This window comes from Papio anubis, chromosome 1, assembly GCF_008728515.1.
Source record: "Papio anubis isolate 15944 chromosome 1, Panubis1.0, whole genome shotgun sequence".
In the NCBI taxonomy this organism is placed as follows: domain Eukaryota; kingdom Metazoa; phylum Chordata; class Mammalia; order Primates; family Cercopithecidae; genus Papio; species Papio anubis.
Genome location: NC_044976.1, coordinates 134,090,350 through 134,114,738, shown reverse-complemented (window position 1 = coordinate 134,114,738; position 24,389 = coordinate 134,090,350). Strand labels below are relative to the sequence as shown.

Below are 24,389 nucleotides of genomic sequence, written 5' to 3'. Positions count from 1 at the left end.
AAAAAGACACTTGCATATTCATGTTTATAGCAGCACAATTTGCAATTGCAAAATTATGGTACCAGCCTAAATGCCCATCAACCAACCAATGAATACAGAAAATATGGCATATATATATACACACACATATATACACACTCACACACACCATGGAATGGCGAAATGAAATGAAAATGAATAAAATAATGGCATTTGCAGCAACCCAGATGAAGTTGGAGACCATTAAATCATGAAGGGAACCTAGAATAAAAAGCAACATTCATAGCTATGAGAATCCAAAAGTATAAGAATGATATCATAAACTCTGGGGATTCAGGGGCAAGAGTGGGAGGGATAAGGGATAAAAGACTACACACTAGGTACAGTCTACACTGCTCAGGTGATGGACAAAAATCTCAGAAATCATGTAACCAAACACCAGCTTTTCCCCTAAAATTATTAAAATAATTAAAAATAAAATAAAGTGGTCAGTAAAAGAAAAAAAAAGACATGATTATTTCAATTGATGCTGAAAAAGCATTTGACAAACTTCAACATCCTTTCATGATAAATACCCTTAAACAACTAGGGATAGGAAAAACATACCTCAACATAACGAAGGCCACTTATGACAGACCCGTAGCTAATATCATAGTGAATGGGGAAAAACTGAAAGCCCTTTTCTTGAGATCTGGGACATGACAAGGATGGCCACTGTCATCACTGTTATTCAATATATTACTGAAAGGCCTAGCTAGAGCAGTCATACTAGAGAAAGATATAAATGGCATCTAAATTGAAAAGGAAGAAGTCAAATTATCTTCATTGGCAGATTATATAATCTTATATTTAGAAAATTCTAAATACTCTGAAGAAAAACTGTTAGAACTGATTAACAAATTCAGTAAAGTTGCAAGATGTGAAACCAACATAAAAAAAACTGTAGCATTTCTATATGCTGACAGTGAACAATGTGAAAAAAAATGTTAAAGTAATCCCATTTAAAATGACCACACATAAAATTAAATATCTACGAATTAACCAAATAAGTGAAAGATCTGTAAAATGAAAATTATAAAACACTAATGAAGAAATTAAAGAGTAAACCAAAACATGAAAAAATCTTCTATGTTCATGGATTGGAAAAATCAATGTTATTAAAGTGTTCATACTACTCAATCTGCAGATTAAATGCAATGCCTATCAAAATATCAGAATAGCCAAAGCTATTCTAAGCAAAAAGAACAAAACCAAAGCAATCACATTATGTGACTTCAAATTATACTACAGAGTTATAGTAACCAAAACAGTATGGTACTGGCAAAGAAACGGACACATAGGCCAATAGAGCAGAACAGACAACCCAGAAACAAATTCACATACCAACAGTGAACTCTCTTTTGACAAAGGTGCCAGAACATACACTGAGAAAATGACAGCCTCTTCAACTAATAGGTGCTAGGAAAACTGGGTACCCATAGGCAGAAGAATGAAACTAGACAACTATCTATCACCATATGCAAAAATGAAATAAAATGGATTAAATATTTAAATCTAAGACCTCAAATTATAAAACTACTACAAGAAAACACTGGGGAAAAAATCTCCAGGACATTAGTCTTGGCAAACATTTCTGGGGCAATACCCTACAAGCACAGGCAACCAAAGCAAAAATGTACAAATGGGATTACATCAAGTTAAAAAGCTTCTGCACAGCAAAAGATACAATCAACAAAGTGAAAATAAAACAACCCACAGAATGGGAGAAAAATATTTTCAAACTACACATCTGACAAGGGATTAATAACAGTGGGTTGGCCGGGTGCAGTGGCTCAAGCCTGTAATCCCAGCACTTTGGGAGGCCGAGACAGGCGGATCACAAGATCAGGAGATCGAGACCATCCTGGCTAACACGGTGAAACCCCGTCTCTACTAAAAAATACAAGAAAAAAAAAAAAAAAAAAAACTAGCTGGGCGAGGTGGTGGGCGCCTATAGTCCCAGCTACACGGGAGGCTGAGGCAGGAGAATGACGTAAACCTAGGAGGCGGAACTTGCAGTGAGCTGAGATCCAGCCACTGCGCTCCAACCCAGGCGACAGAGCAAGACTCCGTCTCAAAAAAAATAAAAAAATAACAGTGGGTTGTGTACATGTGTGAAGGTGACAAACCTGAATATTGACAGAAAGTGCATACTCAAGTCACCTGTGTGCTGGGTCCTGTTATGACACTCTTTGTACCACTAGGAAACTATACAATATACAAGAAAGTCACAATCCTCGCTATGACCTTAGTGCAGGTATGAAATTCATGATCTCACCTATTGCCCAAAGCCTAGGTATGATTGTCAGCGTCCCACCTACTGGTTGGGTCCAGGCATAAGAGACATGATGTCTGTGTGTTGGGCTTAGAAATGAGTTAAAATACCACCTGTGAAATGGACCAGGAAAGTGAGTCAAATCACCTAGGTGCTGAACTCAGGTATATGTCACAATACCCTCTGAACTTGGCCCAGATGAAAGGGTTACATCCCCTAAGCTCTGGATCCTGGTATATGTCACAAACCCTCTGTGGGCAGAGCCCAGGAGAGTTACATAACCTAGATGCTGGGCCCAGATAAATGTCACAATTCCAACTGTGGGCTGAGCATAGGCAGGAAAGTCACATATTTATATGCTGAGCCCAGGTGTATGTCACAGTTCCACCTGAGGGCTGGATCAAGGAAGCTGGGTCAAATAATCTAGGTGCTTGAACTGTCATATTTTACCAGATCATTTGTTAGCTGGGCCACAGTGAAAAAGTCAAATCACTCAGGTCCTGGGCAAGAAAATGTCACAATCCCACCTGTGTCAAGGTTCAAAAGTTAGAGTCACAGTTCCACTCATGTTCCAGACTCAGGTATGAGTGTCAACACCACTTGTGAATGTGGTCCAAGTACAGAAGTCAGAGTATCAGTGGTGGGCTGGATCCATGGTTGAGAGCCTCAACACTACCTGTTGGTTGTGTCATGGTAGAAGAGTCATAACCTTACAGGTGTGCTGAATCCAGGTCTGAGCCACCATCCTACCTGTGGACCGGATCCACATATGAGAGTCACAATTCCAACTTTTGTCTGCATCTGGGTTTGAGATTAATAGCCTCAACAGTGGGCCATGTCCATGTGTGAGGGTGACAATTGGAACTGTTGACTGAATGTGCAGAGTCACAAGCTCACTTGTGCACAGGGCCCTGTTATGATACTGTCTGTACACCTGACGGCTTTATACAATAGGTTTGAGAGTCACAATATTCTATAAAACCTTTGTACTCATAAGAAACCATGATTACATAACTTGCCCTAAACCAAAATACAAGAGTTAAAATCTTTACCATTGGCTGGATCCAAGTGTGAGAGTTATCATCGCACCTGTTGGTTGGGTCTAGAATTGAGTCACTATCTTACCTGTGGCCAGATTCAAGTATGATATTCATAATTCCAACTGTCGGCTGCATCTGGTTCTGAGAGTCAGAACCTCAGCAGTTGGCTGTGTCCATGTTTGAGGTTAACAACTCTTACAGTTGGTTGAGAGTGCCTATGAGAGTCATGGTCCCACCTGTTTTCTGGGCCCTGTGAAGACACTCTCTACCCACCAAGGGCTTTGTGTGGCAGGTGTAAGAATCACAATTTTCTGTGAAGCTTTCAGGCTGGTATGTACCCACAATCTTACCTGTGAGCCTAAACCTAGGTATGAGAGTCAAAAATCTCTTCTATTGTCTGGTTTCAGGCATGAGAGTCATCATTGCATCTGTGAGTTCAGTCCAGACAGATGTCATTATCCCACTTGTGGCTGGATCTAAATTTAAGAGTCATAATTCCAACTGTTGACTATGTCTGGATGTAAGATTCTGGACCTACTTAGTAGGCTGTGTACATGCGCGAAGGTGATAATCTTGAATGTTGGCAAGAAGCACATACTAGAGTCACAATCTCTCTTGTGTGCTGGGCCCTGTTATGACACTGTCCATACCACCCATGGGCTTTATATGGTATGCATGAGAGTTGCAATGTTTTATCTGACCTTCATACATGTATGAGGGCCGTGTTGCCCTAAGTCTAGCTATTGGCATTCAAATCACTTCTATTGGCAGGGTCGATTTATAAAAGTCATCATTGTGCCTGTGAACTGAATCCAGGAATGAGTCACCATACCTGGCTGGGCTCAAGCACGGGAGTAAAAACATCTACATGCTGGGCCGAAGTATATGTCACAATCTAACCTGAGGACTGGACGAAGGCAGGAGAGTCAAATAAGCTAGATACTTGATCGGTCAAATGTCACAACATCACTTGTTGGCTGGGGCACAGTAAAACAAATTACTCAAGTACTGAGAAAGAGACCATGTCACAATCACACTTGAGGCAAAGCATGGAAACTAGAGTCACAATCACACATTACTGAGATCTAGGTATTAGTGTCAACACCACCTGTGAGTTTGCTTCAAGTTCAGCACTCACAATCTCGACAGTGGGCCGGATTCACAGATGAGAGCCTCACGCCAACCTGCGGACTGTTTCTTGGTAGGGGAGTAGCAGCCTCACAGGCGTGCTGAATCCAGGTCTGCAAATCCAGGTCTGAAAGTCATCATCTTATCTGTGTACCAGATCCACATATAAGTGTCATGCTACCATCTATATACTGCATCTAAGTGTGAAATTCAAAATTTCAGCAGTAGGTGTGTCCATGTGTGAGAGTGACAATTCTCACTATTGACTCAATGTTCATATTAGAGGCATAATCTCACCTCTAATATGTTATGACACTCTCTGTGCCACTTGAGGTCTTTATATGATAGAGGTGGGGGTCAAAATACTCTCTGAGATGTTTTTAAATTTTATTTTATTTTAAGTTCTGGGATACATATGTAGGATGTCCAGGTTTGTTACATAGGCAAGCATGTGCCATTGTGGTTTGCTGCACCTATCAACCCAGCACCTAGGTATTAAGCCCTGCAAGCAGTAGCTATTTATCTTAATGTTCTCCCTTCCCGCTCCCCGCAACAGGCCTCTGTGTGTTGTTCCCTTCCCTGTGTCCAGATGTTTTTATTGTTCAGCTCCCACTTATAAGTGTACTCTCTGAGATTTGTATGCTAATATGGACCCATGATTTTTCTGGTTTTCTAAGCCCAGGTATGAGAGTTAAAATATCTCCTATTGTCTGGGTCCAGGTATGAGAGTTATCATCCTGCCTATAAATTTGGCCAGTAAAGGAGTTATTATCCCAACTGTGACCAGAGCTTCATGTGCACGTCACAATTTCAACTGTCAATTGCATCCTCATGTGAGATTCAGGACCTCACAAGTGGGCGATGTTCATGTTTGAGGGTGACAATCCTAACTTTTGGCTGAATGTGCATATGAGAATTATAATTTTACCTGTGGGCTGGGTCCTGTTATGACACTCTGTACCACCTGTTGGCTTTACATGGTAGGTGTGAGAGTCACAATCCTCTCTAAACCCTTCATACTGGTAAAGATGCATGATTATATATGTTGCTTGTAAACCCAGGTATGAAAGTCAAAATCTCTCCTATTGCCTGGGTGCAGGTATAAGATTCATTATTATTCATTATTACCATCACCTGTAAGCTGAGTGCAGAAATGCATCACCATCCCACTTGTGGCCAGCTTCACGTATGATAGTTACAAATTCAACTGATGACTGCATCCAGGTGTGTGGGTTTCAGGATCTCACCAGCTTGCTGTGTTCACGTGTAGAGGTGACAATTTTAATTGTTGTCTGAGTGTGCATATGAGAGTCACAATCTCACCCATGTTCCAAGCCCTAGTATGACACTGTCTGTACCACTTGAGGGCTTTACATGGTATACGTGACAGTCAAAATCCTCTCTGTGACATTTATACATGTATGAGACCCCTAATCTTAGCTGTTGTTAAGCTAAGCTACAAGAGTCAATCTTAGCTGTTGTGGCCTAGCTACAAGAGTCAAAATCTCTCCCATTGGCTTTATGCAGGTACGCAAGTATTTATTGTACCTGTGAGCTGGGTCCAGAAATGAGTCACCATACCGCCTATGGAGAGTGCCCAGTTAGGAGAGCTAAATCACCTAGGTGCTGGGCCCAAATGTATGTCCTGTACAAATGTATGTGATTCCACCTGTAGACTGGACCCAGGGGAAAAATCACCTAGGTGCTGGACGTACACGTATTTCATCATTTTCTATGTTGCCTGGGCCAAAGCAGAAGTGTCACATTACCTATGTGCCAGACCCAGAAATACTTCACAATTATTTCACTGGGCACAGTTCAGGAAGGAGAAAAAAAATACTAAAATGTTAGGCTTAGACATATTCTATAACATCTCCTGTGGGCTAGGCCCAGGCAAGACAGTCAAGTCACATAGGTGATGAACTTAGCTATACATGACTATTTTTTCTATGGGCAATGCTCAGGTAGGAGAATCACATCATTTTGTTGCTGGGCCCAGTATATTTTACAATTACTTCTATGTGCTGGGCCAAGGCAGGAGTGCCAAACTACCTAGGTGTTGGGTCCGGCTACATGTCACAATCCCCCCTGTGGGCATGGTTCAGGCAGAAGTGTCACATCACTTAGATGGTGGACATAGGTATATGTCACAATCTCGCTGGGCTGAGACCAGAAAAATAATCAAATTAACTTGGTGAAGAGCCAAGGTATATGTTACAATTCTGTCAATCATCTGGGCACTGGCAGCAGAGCCAAAGAGCCAAGATACTTGCCTCTTTTATACATCACAATCCCACTTGTGGCCTGGGCCCACATAGAAAAGTCAAATCACCTAGGTGCTAGGCAAAGGTATGTATCTGAATCCCACCTGTGATAAGGTTCAAGTATGAGTGTTAAAATGCCACACGTCCCAGGTCCAGGTCTGAAAGTCAAAATCACCAAGATTTTGTTCCAAGAACAGAAGTCACAGTCTCAATGATGGACTAGATCCATGCATGAGAGCCCCAATATCATCTGTAAACTTTGTCCTTGTAGGAGAGTCCCAGCATCACGTGTGTGCTGAATACAGGTTTGAGGGTCACCATGCTACCTGTGGGCCAGATTCGTGTATGAGAGCCACAATTCCAACTTCTGACTGCATTCGGGTATGATATTTAGGACCTCACTAGTGAGCTGTGTCCCTGTATGAGGGTGACACTCCTAACTATTGGTTAATTGTGCATATGAGAACCACAATCTTACCAATGTGTTAGGCTCTGTTATGACACTCTCTGTACCACCTGATGGCTTTAAACAGTATATGTGAGAATCACAATTCTCTCTGTGACATTCATACAGATTTGAACCTCATGTTTTACATGTTGACCAAAGCCTAGCTGTGAGAGTCACAATATTTTCTGCTGGCTAGGTCCAGGTAGGAGAGTCATTATTTTGTTAGCTGAGTCCAGAAATGATTCACTGTACCTTCTGTGGGCTGTCCCCAGGAAGGAGAATCAAATCAGCTAGGTGTTTGGCTCTGTCATATATCAATTTGACACCTAATCCCTGGCCAAGAGTATGTGTTACAATCCCACTTCCAGGAAAGTCCAGGAATGAGAGTCACAATTTCATACATGTCTTGGATCCAGATATGAGTGTCAACACCAGCTGTGAGTTTGGTCCAAGTATGGGAGTCACAATCTCAAGAGTGGACTGCATTCATGAATGAGAGCTTTAATCCCCCCTGTAGTCTGTGTCTTGCTATGAGTTACAACCTCACGTTTTATGCTAAGCTCTGTTATAACACTCTCTCTACCACCTTAGCGCTTTATATGGTAGGTGTGAGGGTAACAATACCCTCTAAAACCTTTGTGATTGAATGTACATGATTATATAATTTTCCATAAGCTCAAGTATGAGCGTAAAAATTTCTTTTACTAGCTGGGTCCAGGTATGAGAGTCATCATCATGCCTGTGAGCTGGGTCCAGAAATAAGGCACCATTCTACCTGTGGCCAGATCCAGGTATGATAATCACAAGTTCAATGGTCACCTGCATCATGGTGTGAAATTTAGGACCTTACCAATTGGCTATGTCTGTGGTTAGGTAACAATCCTTACTGTTGGCTGACTGTGAATACAGGAGTCAAATCTCAACTGTTTGCTGAGTCTTGTGCCACTCTCTGTACCACCTGAGGGCTTTATATAGTAGATGTGAGAGTCACAATCCTCTCTGAGGACTTCATGGTGGACAAACAATTTTGCCTGTTATTCTAAGCCAAGGTCAAAATATTTTCTATTGGCTGCATTCAGGAATGAAAATTATTATTAACCCTGTGAGCTGGTTCCAGAAGTAATTTGCCATTCCACCTGTGGCTGGAACCACATATGAGAGTCACACTGTTGAATGCATCCAGGTGAGAGATTCAGGACCTCACAAGCTGTCTGTGTCTGTATTAGTCCATTTTCACACTGCTATAAAGATATTACCTGAGACTAGGTAGTAGTAGTCAAAAAGGTGCTTAATTGACTCACAGCTCTGCATTGCTGGGGAGGCCTCAGGAAACTTGCAATCATGGAGGAAGGCGAAAGTGAAGCAAGCACCTCTGTCATGGGAGAAAACATTTAAATGGACCATTTTCAAGGTATGATAAATCTAAGTACTGGCAGCCAGTCTGCCAACATAACAAACCACACTGCTCATGCACCTAGAAGGTCAAAATTGGTGAACAAAATGTCCAGGAAGGGTCAGCCCATAGAAGGGAAGAAAGTTTCACTATTGGAAAACTGAAACTTAAGTAGGGAAGAGGACCAAGATATAATCTTATAAGGCAGATAATTAAACTTAGGCGACGTCCGGGAAGATTGTAACCGCATAGTACTCGACCAGTGAGGAACTGGGGGACTTGCATGTTAGGAGATAAATTACCTGTTATGACTGCCCTGGGTGTGCCTGCCTACCAGACCCCCTATCTTGCAAGACCATTATTAGAAGTCTCACTTTCACTGTTTTTCATGCCTGTAAGTCCATTCTTTTGAGTTTGAATGGGTGAACATTTTTCTCACAAACCTGGGGGCTCATCTGTGATCTCTGCTTGCTTGGAGTGGGACTCTGGCTGAGAGGGGAGATGTATCCCACCCAATTTAGGTGGCCTGCTCTTTCCAGGCTTTCCAGCTCTATGCAGAAAACAGACAATCCCAAGATTGTTATTCAGGAGGCAGCAGAGGTGACAAAGAGAGAAAAGCAGGCACCAGGCAACCAGGCAAACTCATGCACTGGGCAACCAGGCAAACTCATGCACCAGCCAAGGTAGGAAAATTGGACTATTAACTACTGCCTTGGTGGTGGTGCATTTTTGGAGGTTGAGTGTGTGTGACTAAACTGAATGTTAGATATAAAGCAAGTGCGGAGTCCCAATCTGCAGTTCCGTTCTCCTGAGAGGGAAATGGCTAGAGACAAATGAAGTGATTCTTCTGTCTTGGGGTGTGCAAGAAACCTCCAATAAGTGGAGGTTGAGTACACATGACTATGAAAGAAGCCTCCTGTAAGTGCAGTTGAGTACACAGGAAAAACTCAGACACAGAGACTGGCCAAAAATGGAAGACAGAAATTCTAGCACTGGGGGACAAAGGAAAGACATTTGTAAGCCTTCAGTCTTCTGGCCTAAGTTTGGCTCAGATGAGGATTGAGTGTGCCAAGCTTTAATTCTCTACGTGACTAACAAAACCCCATTCTCACAAGAAGAGAAAGGTTACATTCTCTGCTAGATCAAGGAATTAGCCCGCATGTTCCACCTCAAAGAAGAAAAAGAGCTTAGTAAAGAGCCTCACCCAGTGAAAAGCCATGGGACCCCCTATCATGCTTGCCCCTCCATATGTCTCACAAAGAAAGGGACAGGAAGATCAAGGGCAGCAGGAGGGTTAGAGGAAGACAGACCCGGAGACCATGGGGGAGCCAAACCAACTGCTCCTTTGAATCCTTATCCAAATTTAAGGCAAGAATTAGAACAGTGTAAGAAGGATATTGAGAACTTCCCTATCCCTTCCACACAGCAGGCATCCAGCATGTTCCCTCTTGGGGAAGTGCCCATGAGACAGGGAGACATTGGCTTTGTAAATGCTCCTCTTACAAGTGCTAAAGTTAGGAATATTAAGAAGGAAATGAAACCACTCCTAGAAGATCCCCTCGGTTTAGCAGACCAGCTGGACCAATTCCTAGGACCCAGCTTTTAAACCTGGGCTAAAATAAAGTCTATTATAAATATCCCGTTCACAGGAGAAGAAAGGGGAATGATTAGGTGAGCAGCCACGACCATCAGGGAAAGGCAATACCCTCCCAGAGAGGGAGTCTTGCTAGCCGAATAGAAATTTCCAAATGTTGATCCCAAATGGGATAATAATGATCCCAGGGACCAGGCCCAAATGCAGGACCTCAAGGAACTAACAATTAAAGGGATCAGGCTGGGCGTGGTGGCTCACACCTGTAATCCCAGCACTTAGGGAGGCCGAGGCGGGTGGATCATGAGGTCAGGAGATCGAGACTGTCCTGGCTAACACAGTGAAACCCCGTCTCTATTAAAAATACAAAAAAAATTAGCTGGGCGTGGTGGTGGATGCCTGTAGTCCCAGCTACTTGGGAGTCTGAAGCAGGAGAATGGTGTGAACCTGGGAGGCAGAGCTTGCAGTGAGCAGAGATCTTGCCACTGCACTCCAGCCTGGGCAACAGAGCGAGACTCCATCTCAGAATAAAAAAAAAAAAAAACAGATCAAAGATTCAACTCTTAGAACCCAAAATGTGTCAAACGCATTCAAGATTTAACAAGGAAAAAGAAAAAACTCTCTGCCTTCCCGCAGAGGCTCAGAGATCAGATGAAAAAAAAAAAAAAACAACTCCAGATTAAATCCAGAGGACCCAGCAGGGCAAGGCCTTTTAAAGGTTAACTTTGTAACTAAAAGCTGACATTGCCAGTGAGAGAGTGCAGCTGCAGGCATGGAGGTGACATAAGCTGCAGAGCCCAAGCAGACAGCAAAGATAAAGGGGGACAGTGTGAGAGAGCTAATGTGTGTAAAGTCCTAATAAAAGAATGAATGTCTATATTACATAAAGGGAGTCACTGAGGACCCCAGGCTCTGTGTGATGCAATACTTACTGAGGCAGCCTTGTTGTCTGGGGTGGTTGCAAGGGTTCTTGGTCTCACGGCCAGGGAGATCAGCGTCACAGATGCGCGTGCACATGGAATGGGTTTGGATCAGGAGTTTGGTGGGCAGGGGAACATCTCTCCATTGCAGCGGGGGAGTCCCAAGTGGGTTGCCAAGTTTTAGTAAAAATGTCAGGGTTTTTATAAACAGGCTAGTGAGGAGGGGACTCGTGAGGAGGGAATGTCTTGTCCTTCTAGGGCCCAACGATTTAGTTGGGACCAGGGGTGCTATCTGTATAAAGCAAAATTTCTATCAGCCTTTACCCAATTCCTTGATTATGTAGGCAGGCTTTTAGTCTCTGTTGTTCTTATCTGGGAGGGAGAGTTTGTGTGTCAGTTCCCAGACATCTTGCAGCTGCAGGCATTCCCTGCTACAGTCTGCTTTGAGCTTCCCTATCTTTGTGTGCCTAAAGGGAAAGGAATGTGCTTATTAAGACCCACTGTTTTTACTGGGGCCCATTGTATAAGTGTGAAGTTTGCTGATTACCCAGGAGACTTCATCCCCAACCCCACCCCCTACCCCCTTCTGTGCTTGAGCTGTTTATCTGTGATTTACAGCCTGAACTTTCAGGCTGCCATTTGTTAGAAGAGAAGTGATTTCTTTGAATTGCATGAGGTTAGAAAGGAAGCAATTTCTAAGCTGCTTTTCTGTTAGAAGGAAAGTTTCCTGCCAGGGTCTCACTTTATCCTGTCTACCTAAATAATTTTTTTCTGCCTCCTATAACATTAGGAATTATGGGAATATAGGGATGTATACTCTTGCTAAACAAGTATGGGGAAGTTGTGTAACTTGTCAAAGAATAAACAAAAAGGTAATTAAAAAACGGGCCATGGGAGGAAGACCTCCAGACTAAGGCCATTTCAAAGCATTCAAGTAGATTTCACAGAAATGTTCAAAGTAGGAAGACTAAAGTATTTACTGGTAATATACAATCTGGTAATTTCCAGCTGGGTGGAAAACTTTCCCCTTCCAACAGCCACTGCTGGGAATGTGATCAAAATAATACCAAAACAGATTGTACCTAGATTTGGCCTGGTGGAAAATATTGATTCAGACAATGGGAGTCACTTTATTTCAAGGGTGTTAAGGGGAGTTATGGAAGGTTTACAAATTAAATGGGATTATCACACCCCTTGGCATCCCCATTCATCTGGAAAAGTAAAAAGAATAAATCAAACTCTCAAAAAGCCTATCACTAAACTAATCTTAAAAACTAAAGTACCTTGAACCATATATCTCCCAATAGCACTCCTTAGGATTAGGAAGCCCCAAGAAAAACCTTGGGATTGTCCCCCATGAGTTATTATATGGGCTCCAGTATTTGGGCAGAGCTACAGATCTCCCTACTATGGAAACCAAGAATCAATTCTGAAGAAATTATATACTGGCCATATCCTCCACCCTGACATTCCTTAAGTGAAAAGGACTTCTGACTCAAACTCTGCCTCTTGAGTTCACGGTTCACCACTTTCAGCCTGGTGACTTGGTGCTGATTAAAACTTGGAAAGAAGATAAGCTCCACCCAAGCTGGGAAGCTCCTTATCAAGGGCTCCTGACCACTAAGATGGCTGGATGTGCAAACAGCTGAACAAAGGTTGACTCACTATACTCAAGTCAAGGGACTGGTAAAAGGGACCTTAGAAGGCAAGGAAAAAGACCAGTGGAAAGTACATGGGTCACCTGAGGACCCCTTAAAGTTAACTCTAGGAAAAATCTAAAAGGAAAACATGGGCTGGCCCCATTTCTGGAAGTTAATATGGCTGGGATGGGCTACATACAAGAGCAGAAGGTCAAAATGGAAACTGGCAGGGGACTCTTCCCTACCCAACCAGGTTGGTGAATAATGTGCACCTCAGACTATAAGATTTGATACCTGCCAGGTTTTAACTTGTGGGAATTTAGAAAATCAGAGACAGTTCTCACAGGCAGACAAACATCTTTTCCTTGAACCAAATACATGTTACAGTAGGGCATCACCCTGCCCCAGCTGGGATGATGTATAGTGGACTACCCAATTTCAGGGTTGAACAGTAAACATGGAATAAGTAACTCTGAGCTGGAGACTCTTAAAGAATAAACTACATCTTTCCAAGGGTTCCCTGCCAAATAACTGCCAGAATTTAAAATATAATTCTATACTCATCACCATTGACAATCCAGTCATTGTAGACCAAGAACCAAAAGTAGCATCTCGGATATATGGGTGAGGGGCAGAAATCACAGGGAAAGACCCCCTAGGGCTATTTGTTCTCAAACTAATCAAGAACTCAACCTCCCATTTTCCTGGGACTACTCCAACCTCAGACCCTAATAAACACTTTAGATCACCAGATAATGACCCTAAAAGGGAAAAATACTAAGGTAAAGGATCTAAGGCAAACCTTAGAAATTGAGACAGGGTATGGGGATGTAAATGCCTGGGTCAAATGGGTCAAATTTTTGATACAAGCCCTCAACAAGAGTAACTGCTGTGGGATGACCTCGGGCACAGGTGGTTCCATTTCCCCTAGGATGTAATACCCATCCTAAAGGACTGCACTGTATGTTGGCTCTATACCAGGACAAGGATGCATGGGGAAGTAAGACTTGTAAGAGTCTGTCATTGCTCTTTCCCGCATTCCAGAGCTCAGATTCCAGAGCAATCTCCTTGTTCTCTATAGGGAATATGAACTGTAGCAGGACGAGCCGCAGACAAAACCTCTCAGACACCAAGTTGTAGAAGGAAGGGCTTTATTCAGCTGGGGGCATCGGCAAGCTACCGCCTTAAAATCCGAGCTCCCCGAGTGCATAATTCCTGTCCCTTTTAAGGGCTCACAACACTAAAGATTTCACATAAAAGCGTCACGATTGATTTGAGCAAGCAAGGGGTATGTGACAGGGGCTGCATGCACTGGTAGTCAGAGAGAAATAAAACAGGGCTGGGAGTTTCACTACGTTCTTTTATACAATGCCGGGAATCTATGAATAATATCAGTTTCTAAGTTATGAGTTGATTTTTAACTACTGGGTTTAGGGCAGGCAGGCCCAGGCCTGGTTTTGGGCCTGGCACCGAGCTGCCTGTCTTTGATTTTACTTCCTTGTTTTTTTCTTAAAACAGGTACTGAGTATAAAACAATATGAGAGGGTCTCTCTCTCTCCTCAGAACTACTCCTCTTGCCTCTCCAGGCAGGGGGAAGAGTTCAATAAGCCTGTGGGAGAACTCTCAACTTCTACCTACCTACTTCTACCTAAACATCACTGGTGAGCCAAGCAATGGCAATTACTCAGCTCTCCATACACCCCAGGCTGATGCCTGGTGGTATTGTGGGAAAAGGAACCTCCATAACCTGTTACCATCCAACTGGACTAGGACTTCTGCTTTAGTCCAGCTGGATACCCAAAAATACACATGGACACTGAAACCAGAGAGATTTGACAAATTCTTTTAATCCCAATATATATGTTAACTCAACTGGAGTCCCTAGAGGTGTACCTAATGAATTTAGGCCTAAAACCAAATAGCTGCTGGGTTTGAGTCAGCACTCTTCTGGTGGTCAACTATTAATAAGAATGTGGATTGGATTAACTATATCTATTATAATCAACAGAGATTCTCAGATGTACTCAGGATGCCCTCAAAGGGGTGGCTAGCCAGTTAGATGCCACAGCTGAATGGCCTGGAAAAACAGGCTTGCACTATACATAATACTATCAGAAAAAAGGGGTCTTATGTGTTATTCTGGGTGGGAAATGTTGTACTTTCATTCCCAACAATACTGCCCCAGATGGGACCATCACAAAAGCTTTACCAGAACTAAAAACTCTAGCCAATGACCTGACAGAAAATGCTGGAATTAAAAGGCTGGCTAGAAGGTTGGTTTGAAAAATGGAAAGGCATGGTAGCTTTAATACTTACATCTCTCATAATTGTGGCAGGAGTCTTAACAGCAGTGGGATGTTGTATTACCCCTTGTGTGAGGGGACTAGCACAAAGATTAATTAAAACAGCTATTAATAAACAAATGCCCATAACTTACCAATAAAATAACCTACTACTATTAGAAACTGAATTAAACTCACTCTCCTATGGAAAAAAAAAAGTAAATGACTTCTAGAGCCAAGGACAAAAAGGGCTTAAATGAAAATGAGACCAAAGGAAGTAAATAGAAAAGAGTTAACAAAAAATAAAAGAGTTAATAGTAAATAGAAAAAATAGAAAAGGACAAAGTTATATGTCACTATTTTACCTGTGAACTGGAAACAAGTATAAGATTCACAATTTCAACTTTTGACTGCCTACAGGTGTGAAATTAAGAATCTCCAGTTGCCCCTGGAGGTAATATGCAGGTGGTATTTCATATGTGCATATTTTTAAAAGAAATACATAGAATAAGGAGATAAAAATTTACAGAGGGACATAAAAGACTTGATATTATGTGTGTAGGTAAACAAAACTCACCATTTCAAAGATAATCATTTTCCCTAAAATTAATCTATAAATATATTGTTATGACATCAAAAGGTCAACATGCTTTGTTTATGGAAGAAGAGATCAAAACAAAAAACACTATAATGCATCTGAAAGGTTAAATATACATATAAAATCAGCCAAGACATTTGTGAATTATAAAAGCAATAGGAATAACTATCATTACCTGGCACTAATGTATATTATGAAACTCTAATATTATAATAATTGACAAAGATCAAGAACCAGAATATGCACAAAATCCAGATGGATCCAAATAAATGTAAAAATAAATTGTATGTTGCAAGTGGCCTTTAAGAGCAATAGACAGATATATATCCAACCACATCATAATAACGCTAAATGCAAATGAGTTAACCCAATTCAAAGGTCAATGTTAAAAGGAGGCAACAGTCACACGGCCAAAGACAAAGCTCCCAACTCTCCTTCTACCCACGAATACAACGAATACACATCTATTCAGGCTCAATTCCCTCTGAGAGAAACTCATAAATAAGTTAAGACTCCCAAGCAGTGGAAATCTGGAAAAAAAACGTACATGAGCAGAAAATACCAAAACACAATTGGGCACTGTAGTGCCTGCCCTAGCCACTACAACATACAGTTGGAAAGGAATCCCCAACACTCTTGCAACACACTGAGAAATGTAGGGTATGGACCATATATATGGGAGCCAACCTGTAAAATTCCCCATGGTTCGGCTCTTAATTTATCTAGCTCTGGGAGTATAAGAGACTAAGATCCATGAGTCTATATAGAAAACAAAACAAAATGGCAGTTTTCTATGATCACACTAGTACTTGAAAGGCTTTATCTCCCAAGATATGGGCAATGAAGGGCTTAAAACTCATAGGTATCAGTGTCTCCCTAGAAGGGATGTTCAAGCTTGCTGATGCTGACAAATGAGCTTCTACCTGTTCTGCATTAGGAAGATAATGGGGCCAACAAATAGTAACCTCTGGCAGCCTGAGTAGGAGGAGCTCACCACTTCTTGAGCCCTGCTCCCCATCTTGCCCCACTAATAACTCGAGATCTCCCAGTTCCTCCTGGATGGTACTTTACATGTGCTAAGTGCTTCAATATTTACATTTTCCATTTCAGAAACTATATTCTAAACCTCCAAACTCTGAAAGTGCAGGAGACAGGGCAAGTGTGAGTCTCACAAAAAGGGGTGGAATCAAATTGGTATGCAAGCACTTCCAAGGGCTACAACCCTCATAGGTAGTGCAGAGAAGGGGCTAACAGGCACAGCTCCCTGTTTCTCCTGGGAAGAGATTAACAACAAACTCTTCCAGTGGCAACTTGATGGCCTGGCTTCTAATTAATTTGCGTCACAGGGTGAAAGGGGCAAATAGCAGACCTTTAGCAGCCTGAGCAGACCCTGAAATCTTTCTGAGTCTTCCCTCATAGCTCACCACAGTGATAAATCTAGTTCTACTTATTCTTTCTGGAGTTTGTCCACACACCAAGTGCCACAACTTCTTTGGCTCCCCCAAGAGACTGTAGCCTTAATCACCTATCATTGGCAGTGAATTGGCTTTGCATTCTTGAGTTTCCTTATGCAGAAGAAAGCAGAGGTAGCCACACAACAGGCTCATTTTCCACAACTGTCTCCCCAGGATCACAAGGTATCATGTGAATTTAACTGCAGAAATTGTAGAAACATTACTGTCTTGGGGGTAATGATAGAATGTGATACATCTTACTCTCCTGGCAGCCAACAAACATAGAGACAAGCACAAATATGAAAGGTACCTTAGAATCTCTGACCACATAAACTGCTGAAAGTTTTCTCTCATGTCAGTGTGACAAGAGAGGTGGAGAAGTTTCCCTATATAATGTGCAGAAACTAACATAGAGAGTCAAAGAAAATAAAGGAACAAGAAAGGATGTTCCAAAAAAGGAACAAGACAAAAATGTCCCATAACCAACCCTAGTGGAAGGAAACTATGCAATTTACACAACAAGGAATTAAAATAATGGTCTCAAAGGTGTTCAACAAGATCAGGAGAGCAATGCAAGAAGAAACTGAGAATTTTACAAAAAAAGATAGAAAGTATAAAAATAGTACAAAGAGAAATTATAGAGTTGAAGAATATTATAACTAAACTGAAAAATTTAATAGACATGTTTTACAGCAGACTAATTCAAAGACAGGATGAGTGAACTCAAAGACTGGTCACTGGAAATCATCCAATCTGAGGAGCAAACACTTTTTAAAATGAAAGAGTAAAGGTAGGTTAAGGGACTCTTGGCATGCTATCAAGTTGAAAAACTTACACATTATTCATATGATAGAAAGAAGAAAGAGAAAAAGATAGTAAAGATATTCAAAGAAATAATGGCAGAAAACTTCTCAGCCTTGGGAAAGTAAATAGAAATCCACATCCAGGAAGCCTGAAGGACATCAAATAAGATGAATCCACAGAGACCAACCCAACCAAGACGTATCATAGTCAAATTGTTAAAAATGAAGACAAAGTGAAAATTTGAAAGCATTGAGAAAGGTGGCTTGTTGTTTAAGTGAACTCCTAGAAGGCTACAGCATATTTTTCTGCAAAAATCTTGAAGATCTGTGGGAGTGGGATGATATAATCAAAATCAAAAAAAAAAAAAAAAAAGCCGATCAAGAATAATATTTTCCACAATCTTGTCTTTCAAAAATGAAGGGGAGAGAAACTTTCTCAGCAAAATAAAAGGTTAGGGAGTGTATTGCCACTAGACTTGTCTGGCAAAAAATGCTGAAGGGATTCTTCAAGCTGAAGAAAGAGGACAATAGTTAGTAACATGAAAATATATGAAAGCATATAACTCACTGGAAAAGGACGTAGATGGTCAAATTAAAATTCTACCATTACACAATATTAGTGTTTTCATAGTGGTGAGTATCACAATTATTCCTCTTGTACAAGAGTTAAAAGACAAAACAAATTCAGTAAAAATGAATGACATAAAATCAAAATACAAAACTAATCATGTCTATACATTAACAACAAGCTACCTAAAAAAGAAATTAAGAAAACAACTCCATTTACAATAGCATTAAAAAACACTCGTGTAAATTTAAACAAGAAAATGAACAATGTCCTTGTTGAACTCTATAAAACATAAATTTTAAAAATTAAAGATGACACAAATAATGGAATGACATCCCATGTTCATGGGTTGCAAGAATTAGCATTGTTAAAATATCCATACTACCCAAAACAATATATAGATTTTATGCAATTCCAATGAAAATTCCAATGCCACTCCTTATAGAAATAGAAAAAGTAGAAAAAATAGAAACAAAGCCCTAAAATTTGTAGAAAACCAAAACAAATAAAAAATAACCAAAGCAACATTAAGCAAAAAGAACAAAGCTGGAGGCATCATCCTACATGTTTCAAAATATATTAAAAAGCTATCAAGGCCAGGCGCAGTGGCCCACGCCTTGTAATCCCAGCACTTTGTAAGGCCGAGGCAGGAGGATCCCGAAGTCAGGAGATAGACACCATCCTGGTTAACACGCTGAAACCCCGTCTCTACTAAAAATACAAAAAAATTAGCTGGTCGCGGTGGTGGGCGCCTGTAGTCCCAGCTACTCGGGAGGCTGAGGCAGGAGAATGGCGTGAACCCAGGAGGCGGAGCTTGCAGTGAGCCGAAATCGCGCCACTGCACTCCAGCCTGGGCAACAGAGCGAGATTCTGTCTCAAAAAAAAAGCTATTGTGATCAAAATGGCATGGTACTGGAATAAAAACAAACACTATGTCCAACACAATAAAAAGATTACATAGAAATAAATCCACATAGGCCAGGCATGATGGCTCACGCCTATAATCCCAGAACTTTGAAAGGCCAAGGCAGGTGGAGTCCAGCCTGGGCAACATGGAGAAATTCTGTCTCTACAAAAAAAAATACAAAAATTAACAGGCATGGTGGTAAATGCCTGTAGGCCCAGCTACTTGGGAGGCTGAGGAAAGAGGATCATTTGAGCCCAGGAGGTAGAGGTTGCAGTGACCCAAGATCATGCCGCTGCACTCCAGCCTGGGTGACAGAATGAAATCCTGTCTCAAAAAAAAAAAAAAAAAAAAAAAGAGAGAGAGAGAGAGAGAGAAAGAAATCAACATGTCTGCAACCAACTGATTTTTAACAAGTTTACAAAGAACACAAAATAAGTTTGGGGGGGGCGGTTTCTTCAATAAACCAACTTACAAAAACTGGCCATTCACATGCAGAAGAAATTCTATCCTTAGGTCAATGCTTACACAAGAATCAACTCTGGCTGGGCATGGTGGTGTCCACCTATAGTCCCAGCTACTCTGGAGGCTGAAATGACAGAATCTCTTGAGCCCAGGAGGCAGAGGTTGCAGTGAGCCCAGATTATGCCACTGCACTCCATCCTGGGTGATAAAGCCAGGACTTGTCTCAAAAAATAATTTTTTTAAAAAAAGAATCAACTCAAAATGGATTAAAAACTTAAAAATAAGACATGAAACTATAAAATGACTAAGCAAAAAAAAAAAAAAAAAAAAAAAAAAGGCGGGGGGTGGTGGCACAGAAAGCTGCAACACAATGGCCAGGGCAATAATTTTCTGAATATGACCTCAAAAGCACAGGCAACAACAGCAATAATAAATGCAATTTCTGTCACTTACAAGTATCTGAAAGACAAGGGTCTTTTAAATAACTGTTGTCTCCTTAACTCCACAGGTCTATTTATTCATCTCAGTGTTAGGTCTACACTACAGGATACACACCCCTGGATCTGAGGTGTTCTGTGCACACACTGGTAGTTCCAGATCTGAGAGAGGAAGTACAAGCCAGCACAACCCTGAAGAAAGAAAAACTAGAGCCCATGCCCAACCTCTTGTGACCCTTCCCTGTGAGGCAGGCTTTGACTGAGATGCTTATCCTCACCAGGTACCTGTCTTTAATGTCATGGCTATACTGTATTCTTTTTTCAATATACTGTAGATTCCTCAATGTATTTATTTTGGGTCCTCTGCCCTGATATCAAGACATAAAGTTGATTTTTAAAATACTGACATACATTTAGCAAGCTTTTATACTCATTTAGCGATTCTACAAATTATCTGTAGATTCTTTTAACTGCATAATCATAAATTTTATACCTTTATCTATTTCACAGTCTAAAACTTAAAGTATGATGGTCTATTGTATCTGAATATACTAGGCATACTTGAATTGTTCCCAGCCAAATATGCTTTAAACATTTCACCAATATGTATGACGGAAGCTACCTTCTATTTCTAGTTTTCATGAGTTCCTACAATTATGAGTAGTTGGAATTTTTATGAAGGCATCTTATTCATCAATTGAACTAATCATTTATGTTTTTCTTGTATCATAATAATAAACCAACGCTATAAATTACTTGTAATCATGGGTTAGCCGAAATTGTTTTTAAATATATCTTAGTAGTCATTACATTTATATATTTTCTAATCTCCACTTGATATATTTTTGTAGCGTACTGCCAGTTCATTTATAACACAGAAATGATTAACACCACATCATAGTTAGAAAGCTGAAAGGTCAAGTTTTAGGTTTGTTGCCTAATATCCCAGAGTGACTGAAGGAGTTTCCATCCTTGCCACATTCTTACTTTTCTGTGGAAAAAGTTACTATCTCCAGGGACCCTGTCCCCAGTTCCATAGTGTAACTAGCCTACCTACTGTTGGAAGCCTATCAAGGGAAGATACCTCTCAGATGTTAATTTAATGTATCAAGATACATAAACACAGAATTTGGAGTACATCATGACCTTAATTGTGTCAATGCATTTCCATGGATTTATAATATGCCTCAAATGTACACAAATTTAAGTTAGCTAGTTGAATGACTAAGCTAGTTGAATGACTAAGCTAGTTGAATGACTCCCTGCACACTGAGGATTTCTAACATACTACATTTAACAAGTGTCTGTTCCATCATGTGTGTCCATCAGAACACACAATACATGCAGTCTCAAATTACATGTTCTCAGTGAACCAGAAGGGACCATAGCATGAAACCTGATTGGCTTTGAATCCCAGCTCCCTAATTTTATTTTAAAAAGTAATAATACTGGGAGTCTGTGCAGGAATGGAAGAAATCATCACTGATCCAAACATCCTAGGCCCATTGTTAGAGGGTCTCAGGACTGCATCCTTATGCTTGGGGGCCCAGAACAGCCTGTTGGGTCCCAGAAATGAGTAGTGTAGAGACCTGGAGTATAGGTAAGCATTTATTGAGCACTTGCAGCGATAACTTTGTCCAGGGCAAGAGGCAGTCAGGCCATTTCATTCTGTTCAGAGGCCTGCATGTAGGAACTGTGCTTAACACCTACGCCACCACAAACAGACTCAGCTGAGGTAGGTTGTGGCAAAATACTGCCTTTTTTCCCTGCAGCCCCATGGAATAAGGGCAAGGCACGGTGTGTCTTCCCAGCTTAGGAGGGAATCAGGCCCTGCTCAATGGGCAACACTAGGTTTCTCCTCAGAAATTCTTAGGGGCTGGGGACTAACTTTCATTAGATCAGCATCAGGGTTGAGGGTCTCCACGTATTTCCCTACCCTCGCCATACCCTTCTGCTCCATCAGCCTGCCTCAACACCTTTTTCTTGGCTGCGTCTCTGTAGAACCATACCTCCGTGCAGACCATTCTCTGAGGACCCTCCTTGCCCTCTTGCCTCATCCCCTTCAGGAGCTCAGTTCTCTGCTCACTCCTACTGGGCCATCCTTACCTCTTGCATGCTCTGGACTTGGGCAGGGGCTTGACCTACACTTTTTTAGTTCCTGCTTCAGTCTGTGTAGGAAGGGATGGGGTAGAAGGGTGGGATGGGGAAATGAAGAGTGGGAAGAAGAAGCATCAGTGGTGTGCAGACACACAGAATGTGGAGCAGGAGGAAGGGACCTCTTTGGGGCACATTCCTGTGGAGGGATGGTATGTAAGGGTTCCTCACTCACCTCTGCTGCAGCTGCAGCTGGTGCTGGGTGGCGGCTGACAGGTGCTCAGCCTTTTTATCCTCTTGGAACAGCTCCCTGGGGGTCCAGTAGATGGTCAGTACCTGTTACTTCCTAATTGCTCCCTTCTACCACTGAATCTTTAACAGGGGCAGTCTCCTGGCTGAGAAAGTCACTCAGAAATCCTGTGATCAATCTTGATCTTAGTTTTGAAGACGGGCTGATTTCTTTGTAGTTTGTCTTCTACTGGGTGAAATACACCTCTTACTAACTGGTATTTCTATAATCTCTTGTGCTGTGTGATTGTGGTGGGGTTGCAAGCTTGGGGTCCTGTCCTTCCCTTTCTGACTTGCAGGGACCTGATCACTAGCTGGGGATCACAGCTGTGGTTGGAAAATATTCAACATTCTTTCACGATAAAAACTTTCAGCTAAGTAGATATAGAAAAGGATACAGTCAAATTGGTAAAGAGTACAAGAAAAACCCACATCTAACATCATCCTTAATAGTGAAAGCCTATGTAAGTATTTCCTAAGATAAAAAGCAATATATCCACTGTCACATCTAGTTATCATTGTACAAAATCAAGGTGCTAGTCAGGACAATTTGGCAACAAGCAAAATCAAAATGCATCTATTTTGGAAAGGATTATTATACTTTTTTTTTTTTTTTTTTTTTTTGAGACAGAGTCTTACTGTGTCACCCAGGCTGGAATGCAATGGCATGATCTCAGCTCACTGCAACCTCCTGGGTTCAAGCGATTCTTGTGCTTCAGCCTCCTGAGTAGCTGGGACTACAGGTGCACACCACCATGCCCAGCTAATTTTTGTATTTTTAGTAGAGATGAAGTTGGCCAGGCTGGTCTCGAACATCTGGCCTCAAGTGATACACCTGCCTCGGCCTCCTAAAGTGCTGGGATTACAGGTGTGAGCCACTGTGCCTGGCCAGTATTATGTACACTTATTTTTATTTGCACTTGACCTGATCTTGTATTTAGAAAATCATAAGGAATTCACCACCTTAGAATAAAGTTCAGTATGGCAACAGGATACAAGATCAGTATACAAATTTAATTGTATTTCTTGACATAAAAAATGAACAATACATAAAAGAAACAATTTTAGTTGCAATAGTATCAAAAGCCAAATAAAAATAATTTTAACAAAAGAAATGAAAACTGGAACACTGAACATTACAATTCAAGGCTAGTGTTGTAAACACCTAACAGTCATCTCTGAGCCTCCTCCTCTTGGCTGTGACCACTTTACCTTCTTAGGGGAAGAAAAGTAATTGCACTTTTTTCCTTTATGTTCGAGGTGGACTTAACACTTCCAAATGTGTATTAGACTCTCCCTTTTTGTGGAAAGAACACTAAGACCCATCAAGAGAGATTTTAGCAATCCTTATCAAAGAGGACAAAATACAAAGCCTCTCAGCCTCAACCTAACCTGCACCAAAGTCAAGATCACATAAACCTGGATGACTCCACCTCAGCATCTTTCCTTCCTTCCTTTAGTTCCTTCCCTCCCTCCTTCCCTCCCTCCCTCCCTATCCCTCACTCTTTCTTTTTTTTTTTTTTTTTTTTTTTTTTTTAGCTAGGTTCATACTCTGTTGTCCAGACTGGAGTATACTGGTGTGATCATAGCTCACTGCACTCTCCAATTCCCAGGTTCAAGCGATTCTCCTACCTCAGCCTCCAGAGTAGCTAGGACTACAGGCAGGCACCATCATGCCTAATTGTTTGTGTGTTTGTTTTGTAGAGACAGAGTCACTATGTTGTTAGATTGGTCTCAAACTCCCAACCTCAAGGGATCCTCCCAACTTAGCCTCCCAAA

At 41.4% G+C, this 24,389-nt stretch overlaps 2 long non-coding RNA genes across 2 annotated transcripts in view; one reads left to right on the top strand and one right to left on the bottom strand.

Moving 5' to 3' along the window:
* The window catches only part of LOC108582061, a 39,474-nt gene extending 35,816 nt beyond the window's left edge, over nucleotides 1–3,658 (bottom strand). Inside the window, exon 1 of the long non-coding RNA XR_001895209.3 lies at nucleotides 2,297–3,658. This is a non-coding gene — a long non-coding RNA (uncharacterized LOC108582061). The remainder of the gene's footprint in view (nucleotides 1–2,296) is intronic.
* Nucleotides 3,659–4,524: 866 nt separating this feature from the next.
* LOC110741280 lies at nucleotides 4,525–20,359 on the top strand. Its single transcript, XR_002517216.2, has 3 exons — nucleotides 4,525–4,586; nucleotides 6,997–7,106; nucleotides 20,300–20,359. It is a non-coding gene; the product is annotated as an uncharacterized LOC110741280 (long non-coding RNA).
* Nucleotides 20,360–24,389: the final 4,030 nt, after the last annotated feature.